A 12006-nucleotide genomic window follows, 5' to 3' on the forward strand; every position below is an offset into this window, starting at 1 on the left:
CACATATGTATGTGTATATATGCTTATATGTATATTATATATGCAGACTGCTATATGGGTTTGTTTTTCAAGCAAATGAAAATAGAAGCTAAAGTTGGAATAACTGAGGAGATGGGATTCACAAATCAGCTGATGAACAATGGAGATGGAGCAGACACAAAATCTGGTCAAAAATGATACCTGAAAACAAGCATAGTAAAGAAAAAACCTGACAGACTTAACCTGGCATGGTCATAAACATTTTAGTAGAACTTATCTGTCTCACTGACACGTCACACTACCAAAACTCCAAACAAAAATGGAGCAACTGAATCTAAATATGTATGTGAAATGTGTCTCTGTGAGGGCTATGATTCAACTTTCATAACAATGCTGATGACTTCTTAACACTTCAAGAATAGTCATTTATATCCTCATTTCTAATGCTGAGAAAACCAAAGGTTGGTATGATAGGTTAAATTGTGCTCTCCCTTCCTCCCAGACACATCGATGGTCTTAATCCATAATCCTAACCCATCAGGCAGAGTTCTTACTTGAAAATGCAGAGGTTTCAAGTTGTAGAGGTACTTAACTTAAAATGAAGACATTAAGATGGGCTCTGATATAATATGACTTTCATCTTTACTTTTGGCCCTGAGACAGATACATATGAAGACAGAAAGAATGCTATATGAAGACAAGCCTCGACCAATCCATCCACAATTTAAGAAATGCTCCCAGCTCCCAGAAGATACTGGAAGAGAGGCACTTCACTAGTGACTTCAAAGTGCCCACTGTTCCAACAACAGCTTAATTCTAGACTTTCATCTTCCAGTACTGTGCAATAACTAATTGTTTTTTGTTTTAAGACACTCATTTGTAGTTGTCTTGGTACTATTAGGAAACTAATTCAGATGACAAATTATTACCCTTAGCTACAGATGTGAATTTCAGCTCCATGTAACTTCAGAGCTCAAGTGCATGCCACTGTCATAGTGTTTCCAAACTCACTTCACTGGGCTCCAGAGTTCCATGGACATGTGCCTGTAGATCCAGACATCCAATCCAAATTTTAAAACTTTTCATATTTGCATACCAACAGCATTTGGAATGATGAGTTTATATGTAATCATTTTAATGACCATCTGATAATCAAACGCTAAACCACAATTTCCATTCCCAAGTTGATATTTGTGATTTTTTTTAATTTTTCCCATTTTCAAATTCTTTATTCTGTACTGAACTGGCATTCGCAATCTGCCTTAGCAAAGGGCCACCCTGCTAACAGCACTGGCTTAGAGCACAGATGATAATAAGAGACCTTCTGCATGGCAATCAGGGAGCAGAGAATTCTCACCGGGGTCCACGGGAACAAATCGCACACTCTAGTCAATGACAAGCCAGCCTGCTACATTCCCATTCATGGAAATGCACAATAGACAACTTCCCAGAGTCTGGTCCCTTATTTTAGGGCACTCATCCAAATGAATAAATATCTAAATACTTAAAGGGGTGAAATCAGAAAACTAAAAAATCAACAGGAAACCAAAACCTCTTCAAAACAAAAAGGCAAAGTACATATGAAGTTCATTCAATTTAAAAAAATCAATTAGCTTTTCCTTGAGGGATTTGATTTGATTGGGCACATATTATCAAAATAAAAGCATTTCCACATTGATAATTTTTTTTCAGATAGGCACTAACAAAAAAGCGCACGGCAGACAACTCTTACTCCTGTTGAGATATTCTCTTCAATAGAAGAACATGGAGTTTCACTTTCACCTTACAATAGCTAATTCACATGAACTCTCAGCACTGTGGAGACTGTACCAATTACCCACACCAAAATATGAAATAACCAAGTTGATATTTGTGTTAGTGATGGAACTTGTTCCCCATTCATGCTAGTTTAGCTGTCTCAGAATAATGAACAAGATGTAGAAAAGTATATCAATTATGTAAATAACTATTTGGCACAATGTGAAACCCAAATAAACTTACAGATGTGTGTATGAATGGAGGTCATCGTAGCTGGAACAGGAAACTGGAGGTGGAATGAGTCATCATCACACACCTTAAATTAGTAGAACCATGCTGACCTCAAAAGAGCCATTCATAGCAGCCAGTCATAGCCATGACCAATGCAATGATGTGGCTTATAATAGTATCATCACTTGACTAATATTGTTAATATGTATTTTATTTTTTAAGTTTTTTTATTGTGAAAATACCATACAGAGGGGTTACAATTACATGAGCCAGGTAATGAGTACATTTCATATCAAGCATTGTTGCCTCATTGTTTTTCCCCTCCCATCCCTGCCCTCCCATCTCCATGACTATACTCCCCCCACCCCTCGCCGCCAAAGTTGTAAAGTTCTTTTTCAACATAGCATTTTGTACATCTCATTGGTGCAATGGGTCCACCTGTATCCCTATTTAAACAATTTGGGTTTTTTTACCCTTCCCCTTCCCAAATTATACCAACATCAAATACAGTGAAAACAGGGGTTATACTGTGGGGGAGGGACATACAAAGCAACAAAGACATATTTTATAAATATATTAGAAACAATAGCAAGAATGAAAAAAAAACTGGATCAGTAGTAGAGTTTTTGTGTCGCATGCATGAGGCCCTGGTTTCAATTCCTCAGCACTACATAAACAGAAAAAGGCAGAAGTGGTGCTGTGGCTCAAGTCATAGAGTGCTAGCCTTGAGCTGAGGAGCTCAGGGACAGCTCCCAGGCCTAGAATTTAAGCCCTGTAACTAACAAAAAATAAAAAAGGTATATATGCATATTTCTATTGAATTGATAACTTCATCATTTTTAGGATTGGGTTGTTAGAGGCATTGAAATGTTCATTTACTCCTACTCTATATGGACGTTGAGAACTGATTGAGTTGACAATCATGTTTTGTAATCTGCAATGCCCACTACTTCCATTTTACTAGGTAATCAGTTACTTGTGTTTTCTTACAGCACAACCATTTTGAGAGCTACAACCAATATATCACATAGGATTTTCTCTTTATTTTTTTGGTGAGTGGAGGAGAAGGATTAAGAATTGTATGTAGAACATCTTTAAGATTTTTCCCATATAAAATTTTCTTAGGAAAGTTTCACTTATTGAGAATATGCTAAGCATACCAAAAAGGAAGGAAGAGAAACAAAGCCCTTTTTGAGGGAGAATGGGAAGAGTGGGAAAAAAATGATATATTTATCAAAGGCTGGAAGAGTTAATGATGTGAGGGTCCCTTAAGTAGAAGAAATTCCTGTCCAACTTCTCTTTTGATGATTGGGTAATGACTGTTTAGCTGATTAGATCCTTTGAAGAGTTAGATCTGCCAGGCACTGGTGACTCATGCCTTGTAATCCTAGCTACTCAGGAGGCTGTGATCTGAGGATCAAGGCCAGCCCAGGCAGGAAAGTCTAGGAAACTCTTTATCTCGAAGTATCCACCAGAAAGCCAAAAGTGGCATTGTGTCTCAAAGTGCTAGAGCACTAGTCTTGAGCAAAAAGAGCTCAGGGACAGCATCCAGTTCCTTAGTTCAAGTCCTATGACTGGCAAAATAAAAAATGAGTCCTGGAGGATCTAGAACCCAATTATTGGACCCCAAACATGAATTAGAGAGAGAACAGAATTTAAAATTGCAATATTTGCACAAGGCCACTGATTACTAATAAAGACAATAGTTTACCTATTTTACCATTGTCAAGGATATTTTCCCCAAGGCTTTTGTACAAACATTAGTAGATATATTAGTTGAAATGTAGAAAACCCTAATGACATCAACTTTTGATTTCTTGCTAGCTGAACAATGGAATGAATGAAGGCTCAGAGTCTGATTAGACCTGAGTGAAAGTCCATAAAGTAACACATCATCTAGAACATTCAAAGGGTCTACAAACCTACATAATTTCTATTATAATTTTAAATTTTACAAGCCAATACTATGGATCTAAAATACATTTTGTCATCTAAAAGGAACTTGAATATTGCTTGGTTTCAGTTGCCTCCTTTAGTAACTACTAACAGGTTAGCATGAGTTAAACTATTTACCAACTAGCAGTAACCTCGAAAACTGAAGAGCAAAGTCCTGAAGGACAAGACAAATAGATTTATAGACTTAAATAATAATTCTGCAAAACAAGAGAAGAAATGTCACAAGTAGTTCATGATTAATTGCCAACTGAGTCACACAAACAGTAATTGCTTACCCGTAATAGCTTCCTGCATTATTTTTAAGGCTAAAGTTTTAGAGAACATTTTCATACACCTTACTCCGGTCAGTCTTACTGAGAGAGCCAAAATGAGACAGTGGTCATTGGAACCTGATCAGTCACCAGATAAAGTTTGCTACCAGTGTTTGCCATACCCCCTGGCAACTGGATCCAAGTTTTGGCCCCTTTCTCTCCCCTAGACCCAAATATCTCCTGTGCCACATTTTGGAAAGGCTTCACCAAACCTCTTTCACTCCTCTGTTATATCTGCCCTGAGCTCCTTCCCTCTTCCTGCGGGATGAAACCCCATTTGCTCTTCTAGAGCCCACTTTTCACATACCTCTTGCCTGGAGCATTCCTGTCTCCTCCTGCACAATTCCATTTAGTAATTATTAACAGTGTCCACAGTGTTGGCATTTCCATTCTTGTTCTAGTGTCTGGGCTAAAACAGAAGACAATGAAGTATTCATGTAGAACTTGTGGGTGGTGATGGGAGGGAAAAACTGGGAGAGTGACCAAAGGGGTAACATTGATCTAAAAGAAATGTACTCTTCAGTATGGTCTTGTTTGTGTTCATTTGGGTAAATGCCCAAAAGTGGGACTGCTGGGTCATAGAGAAGCTCTGTGTGGAGTCTTTTGAGGAACCTCCATACTACTTTCCAAAGTGGTTGAACAAGTTTACACTCCCAACAACAATGCAGTAGGGTTCCCTTCTGTCCACATCCCCTCCAGCATCTGCTCTTATTAGAGTTCTTGATTATAGCCAATCTAACTGGGTTGAGGTGGTATCTCAATGTTGTTTTGATTTGTATTTCTTTTATGGCTAGGGATGTTCAGCACAACCATGTTTATTGCAGCATTATTTACCATAGTTAAGATATGGAACCACCCCAGATGCCCCTCAGTAGATGAATGGATCAAGAAAATGTGGTATATATACACAATGGAATTCTATGCCTCCATCAGAAAGAATGACATTACCCCATTTGTTAGGAAATTGAAAGACTTGGAAAAATTATATTAAAAGAAGTAAGCCAGGCCCAAAGAAACATAGGTCCCATGGTTTTCCTTATTTGCAATAACTAGTATATGTCTGAGACAAGCAGAAACAGTCAGATAAGTTGATGTTAGGTGAAATTAACCCCAAGGTAAGGACTCAAATGTTTTTTCTTTCTTGCTATTGTTTCTAACATATTTACAAGATGATTTTTTTGTTGCTTTGTATATCCCTCCTCCACTGTATAACCCCTGCTTTCACTGTATTTGAGGTTGGTATAATTTGTGGAGGGGAAGAAAAAAAAAACAAATCGTTTAAACAGGGGTACAGGTGGACCCATTGCAACAATGAGATGTACAAGACGTTATGTGGAAAAACGAACTTTATAACTTTGGCCAGGGGACGGGGGTGGGGGGAGAGGGCGAAGGGGGAGATGGAAAGGGATAGGAAGGGGAAACAAAGGTGGAGGCAACAATGCTTGATAAGAAATGTACTTATTATCTTGCTCATGTAATTGTAACCCCTCTGTACAGTATTTTCATAATAATAATAAAAAAGAAATGTACTCTTACCTGGCACAGTGACTCATGCCTGTAATTCTAGCTACTCAGATGGCTGAGATCTAAGGATTGCGGTTCAAAGCCAGTTCTGGCAGAAAAGTCCCCGTGAGACTCTCATCTCCAATTAACCACCTAAGAACAGAAGAGGATGTGTTCCTTCCTTTGCATATCCCTAAATCACCAGCACCTGCTCTTGATAAAGTAAAGGTTTAGGGATTCCAAGGTGGACAGAAACACCTGCTGCCTGTCAGGCTGTCAAGTAGAGCATCTCTGGGACCACACTTGGCTGTCTCTCCATAGTCATCATTTCCAGTCAATACTGTGCTCCCAGAGAGAATCCTGTGAGCCCTGGAATCATTATGGAGATCACTTTTCATCTTCCCAGCTCTACTTGTCTTCCAAAGGCCCACAGAGAGGGATGAGAAACTCCATACCTGGGGATGTGCATCATAGTTTATTCACCCTTTAGTCTGACAGTGTCTGCCTGTCACTTGTGTCCAGATGACAAATGCACTCAATATGAAAACAGAAACTCCCAAGTCATATTTTACCAAATTGAGTTCTTCAGACACCCAGGTTCATGAGCTCCCAGTGAAATTCCTACAGGAGAACTTGAAGGTCAGAGGGGTAGGGGCAAGGAAGCTGATTTGGAGGATTTTTCTGAATAAATTGCTTAAAGGATTTTTTTTCTTATTTTCTATTACTGTGTAAAGAACTTTCTCCAAATAATAGTGGCTCAAAATGACTATTTGATTTGATTTGCTTTGGTGAGTGGGGAATCTAGGAAAGACTAGACGGAGCAGCAGGACTCTTCACCATGAAACACAGTAGGATGGGCTGAAGGGGGTGGGGATTGGGGCAGCTGAGACAGGAGAAGTCACATCCAACATGGTAGCTTTGGTTATTTCTCTGAAGCCTGGACTGATATTCCTGGCAGTTGATTTTAACTGATGGCTGGGAGCCCAGCTGTGGCTATGGGGCTGCAGAGCTGACACCTGATCTCTCAGTAGGGCTTGAGCTTCTGACAGCAGGTGGCCAGGATCCAAAGTAAGTATCCCAAGGGCAAAGCATGCCAGAAGACTGACGCAGATGCTGTGACTTCTAATCTCAGGTATTCCAGAACATTATTTCTGCCAAGTTTTACTAGTCAAGCAAATCACTAGAGGAAAAGAATTAAACTCTTATCTCTCAATAGCAAAAACAGCAAAGAATCTGCTGTCATTTTTATCTACCACTTGGATGCTGAGATGCATTCCACGTGAAGGCATCATGATTCCTTCTCCAGCTATCTTCATCTCCAATTTGTAAATGTGGATATTACATGGGATGGATATGACAGTGAAAGATAGCCAGGTATTTTTTATGCCAAGAGTCAATCAACCATTACCATGTGACTGTATCATTACCTCTCTCTGTGCCCTGGGAAATGAAGAATGTTCCCAGGTTGCAGGAAGGTAGACTGGGTAAATGAAAACCAGCCTATGTGTTTGGTATGAAGCTATTTTTCTAAATATTTACACATAAACATAGACATATATGTTAATGAATATGTGTATACAGATATACCACGTATAAATATGTGAAACACAGATTTAATTAATTAGCTGTATACAATTCAGAAAATCTGGCATGTATTCCATGGTGACAAGAATTCTCTGGAACTGGAGGGCTAGACTGCCTTTGGATGGGGTGAATATTCTCTGGTGCTCCAGCATTCATGTATGACTCAGGCCAGAACCAGGTAGACAACAGATATTTCTTTACCCCACATGCAACTTTAGAGAGAGGACAGATGCTGGCTTTAATAGTATGTGTTCAAGTCCTAAACCGATGCTATGAGATTTTAAAAAAGTTACTTAACATTAGCATCGCTGTCTGATTAACAGGGAAACTATCAGTGACCTCCCTTGTGTGAGGATTAAAGAAACTCTTATGCATTTTAAATATTAATATGCTAATAAATCAATGTATGTAGTATAGTGACTTAGTATTATAATTTTCACAATCATACAAAGAATCCAATGAGATGATGAATATAAGATTGCTCTGGAAATATATAGGCACTGCACACAAAACTAGAGTCTTACATTTTTATTGTATACAGTACAGAAGATTTGTGATGGGTAATTTGTTGAGTCCTCTTTTATATATGTCAGGGTAGGTAGAAAACTTACATCTATTTGTTCTAAGTTTATACTGTTTTTTTCATGATTATTAGCTACATTTCACCAAGTTCTCTCCTGAATTAAAATTATACAAAAGATGCCACATCATCTTTTCACATAGTTGAATTTCCTCATTTCTCTGAACTTCCTATAGAACTTATTTTCTGTGTCCTGCATTGATACCCCCATTAGTTTGTCACCTAATTAACATATTCTTCCTTCCCACAGCATGGGTCAGCAACTGTTCAGAAGGCTCAAAGTTCCATAAAGACTGACAGCCAGCTCCTACAAGACATGTGCAGATTTGTGTGTATGTATCTAGGCACTATATGTATAACTGTGTTCTGTTATCTCTTTGTATACAACACATAATATGACCTCTTATTTCTCTATCATGTTATCATTTACTAGGTGGTTATACAGTCTTTATATTAATTGGCCCTCCAAGACACTGGGAAATAGACTACTGTTTAGAGATACAGTGTCAGAATTTTTCACTTTTAATCTATTATTTAATGTAAATTGTATTGTAAAGATGATGTACTGAGCAGTTATAGTTACATGAGTCAGGTAATGAGTACATTTCTTTTTGAAAAGTATTACCCTCTCCCTCATTTTCTCCCACTTTCCCCCTCCTGGCCCCCGACCCCCAGAAGTTGTAAAATTCATTTCCAATATAGTGTCTAGTAAGTATCACTATTGAGTTGTTTCACCCTTTGCCCCACCACTTCTGTGAATCCCTTTCCCTTCCCCAAAACAGATAAACTTATATACAAGACAAAAGATACACAAATAAAAAACAATAACTTTAGGGAATAAACCAAGAGGGAAAAAGAAAGAACTAGTGTTGTATGAAAGGAGAGAAGGTTAGCACTCCCCTTGACAAGGCTGGAAGAGGCCCTTAGGCCTGACAACATGCATACAGTTAAGGCATTGCCACCTTACTTCGGGGCATCTAACCATAGTTTCTATATGTGTGTGTGTGTGTGTGTGTGTGTGCTTTTTTTTATCTTTTTTAATCTTTTGGTCCTTTTTCTTTTATTCTTTTCATTTTTTTTCTTTCTTTCTTTTTTTGTGTGACTTAATTGCTGTTCTGCTCATCCCCAGATATATACCCGTCATCGATTATTAGACCTTATCCCCCACTGTGTACATATTAATACAGAAATTTACTACTCAATTCACATCCTCTTAGGCTTAACTTCTTTAATAGCAGTATTATCTCTTTATACCTATATAATGATCAAGTAACTAATTTTAAGAATTTTTAGTTTTTAGTTTTTCATGTCTCCTTTCTATCCATTCCCTCCACTCATCCTATCCTATTCTTATCTCAATTATCATTTTATGCATAATTTTTATGTGTTTCACTTTTAAATTTTTGTTTTTCCATTTTTCTTTTATCACTCTGTCCAATCCATTTCCCTCTCTGAGATTAGGACTTGGTTAAATTCACTCTCCTTTTACCTCTCCACATCCCTCTAATCCTATTTTCCCCACATTTCTCCCTAAACCTAATAATTTCTGGTTTGCCAAATTCTTCTTTGCTGTTCTTAGCCCATTAATCCATAGTTGTTTGATGTTGAGTAGATTTTATCTATTGAACCAGATTCTATCTGCAGCCATTATTACTGTGCATCTACAGGACTCTGGTTGATGTTTGCCATAAAATAATGTTTAGGACAAAATTGGTGTTGCTTTCATACCAAATGGGCAGAACGAGCCAGAAAAAAAATAAAAGAAAAATGTCAAGTCCGTGCATTTCAACTCCCACTCATGATAATCAGGTGACAGAACAGTTAAATAATCCAGAGGAGAGTTCCTGAAAAGCTCTACAAACTCTACTGGTAAACATGGTGAATGAAAAGATTGAAAACCTGCAAAAGACTCAGTGTGAGCATGATAGGGAGTGAGAGGAGACAAACCAAAGATTAATACAGGAATCTCGTGAGTGTAAGGATGCTACTCAAAGATTAATACAGGAATTGCATGAGTAGGTTGAGAACAGTCAAAGAGAAATAAAGGAATTGTGTGACCAGGCTGAGAACAGTCAAAGAGAACTACAGGAATTGCATGAACATGAGGAAGCTAATCAAAGAGTAATAGAGGAATTGCAAGAGTGGGAGGAGAATAGACAAAGATCAATAGAGGCATTCATGGAATCCATAAACAGACAGCTGAAAGAATTCAGGGAGACCCCAAAGGGAACGCTGAATGGATCCCGACCAAAGGAATGGGAGTCCAAGGAAACCATAACCAATCAACTAAGTTATTTGAGAATAAACACTGAACACCAAATTAAGGAAGTAAAGAATTTCATACAATATCTAAAACCAAGCTCCAACAAAGAATTTGAAGCCATCAAAGATGACCAATTAGAAGGAAAAGAAATTCTTAAAAAGTAGAGTCTTGACGGTTAGACCATGCCAAAGGTCGAATCTTGGGGATTGAAGACAGCTGAGATATTACAGAGAAAGAACATACAACAATCCAAGACAAATCCAAAAAATATGATAGATCTATTCAACATTTGGAAGACACCATCAGAAGTCCTAATCTAAGGATAATGGGCATAGAGGAGCACCTAGAGACAGAAATTAATGGTCTAGGAAATTTGTTTAACAGGATCCTAGCAGAGAACTTTCCCAACATGCAAAAAGATAGGCCTATTCAGATACAAGAAACTTTAGAACCCCAAATAGACCAGAACAGAACAGGACATCCACCATCACATTATAATCCACACAGGATCAATTCAGACCAAGGAAAAGATCCTTAAAGCTGTCAAGGAGAAAAGATCAATCACCTATAAAGGGAAACCAATTAGAATCACCTCAGATTTCTCAGCAGAGACAATTAAAGAAAGAAGAGCCTGGAATGATGTATGCCATGCCCTAAAGACAAACAACTATCAACTAAGAATACTGTACCCAGCTAAACTCTCCTTCATAACCGAAGGTCAAATAAAAACCTTCCATAGCAAAGAAAAACTGAAACAATATATCTCCACCAAACCAGCCCTACAAAAGATACTTAAAGATGTCCTACACAGAGAAAACCAAGAAGACCACAATAAAGGCCAAGAAACCACACCCAAACTGAGAATTCAAGAAACATAGGAAGAACCCAGTTTTCGCAGCCCCCAAGAAGGTGGATAACATGGCAGAAACTACCAAAAAACCTCTCAGTCCTAACTCTCAACATTAACGGACATAACTCTCCAATTAAGCGACATAGACTGTCTAGTTGGATTAAAAAGCAAGATCCTCCTATCTGCTGCCTTCAGTAGTCACACCTTGCCCATTAAAAACAAGCATATTATGAAAGTGAAAGCCTGGAACAAAATCTACCAAGCAAATGGCCCCCATGAACAGGAGGGAGTTGCAATCCTAATATCAGATAAAATGACTTCAAATTAAAATTAGTGAGAAGATTTGCATTTCTTTTATGGCTAGAGAGGTTGATCATTTTTTCATGTGTCTATTGACCATCCTTCTTTCTTCTTCAGAGAAGTTTCTCTAAGTCTTTAGCCCACTTATTTATCAAGCAGTTGTTTCTTTGAAGATTTGTTGTTGGGGGATTTAATTTTTTGAGTTCCAGTATATTTTATATATGAGACCCTTGTCCATTGTATGGCTAGTGAAGATCTTCTCCCAATCTGTGGGCTTTCTATTGATCTTGCCAGCTATGTCCTTTGCCATGCAGAAGCTCTGCAATTTCATGCAATTCCATTTGTCCAACCTTTCTTTAATTTGTTGTGTTTCTGGGTCTCTATTAAGACAATTTCAGCCTGTGCCAAGGAGACCTAGATTGAGATACCACCTCACCTCAGTTAGAATGGCTATAATCAAGAACTCTAATAACAACAGTTGCTGGAGGGGATGTGGACAGAAGGGACCCCTACTGCATTGTTGGTGGGAGTGTAAACTTGTTCAACCACTTTGGAAAGCAGTGTGGAGGTTCCTCAACAAACTCCACATAGAGCTCCCCATGACCCAGCAATCTCACTTTTGGACATTTACTTGAATTGTCACAAACAAGACCATACTAAAGCTACCAGCACAACTATGTTTATTGCAGCA

The sequence above is a fragment of the Dipodomys ordii genome, unplaced genomic scaffold (assembly GCF_000151885.1).
Source record: "Dipodomys ordii isolate 6190 unplaced genomic scaffold, Dord_2.0 Scaffold25, whole genome shotgun sequence".
NCBI lineage: Eukaryota > Metazoa > Chordata > Mammalia > Rodentia > Heteromyidae > Dipodomys > Dipodomys ordii.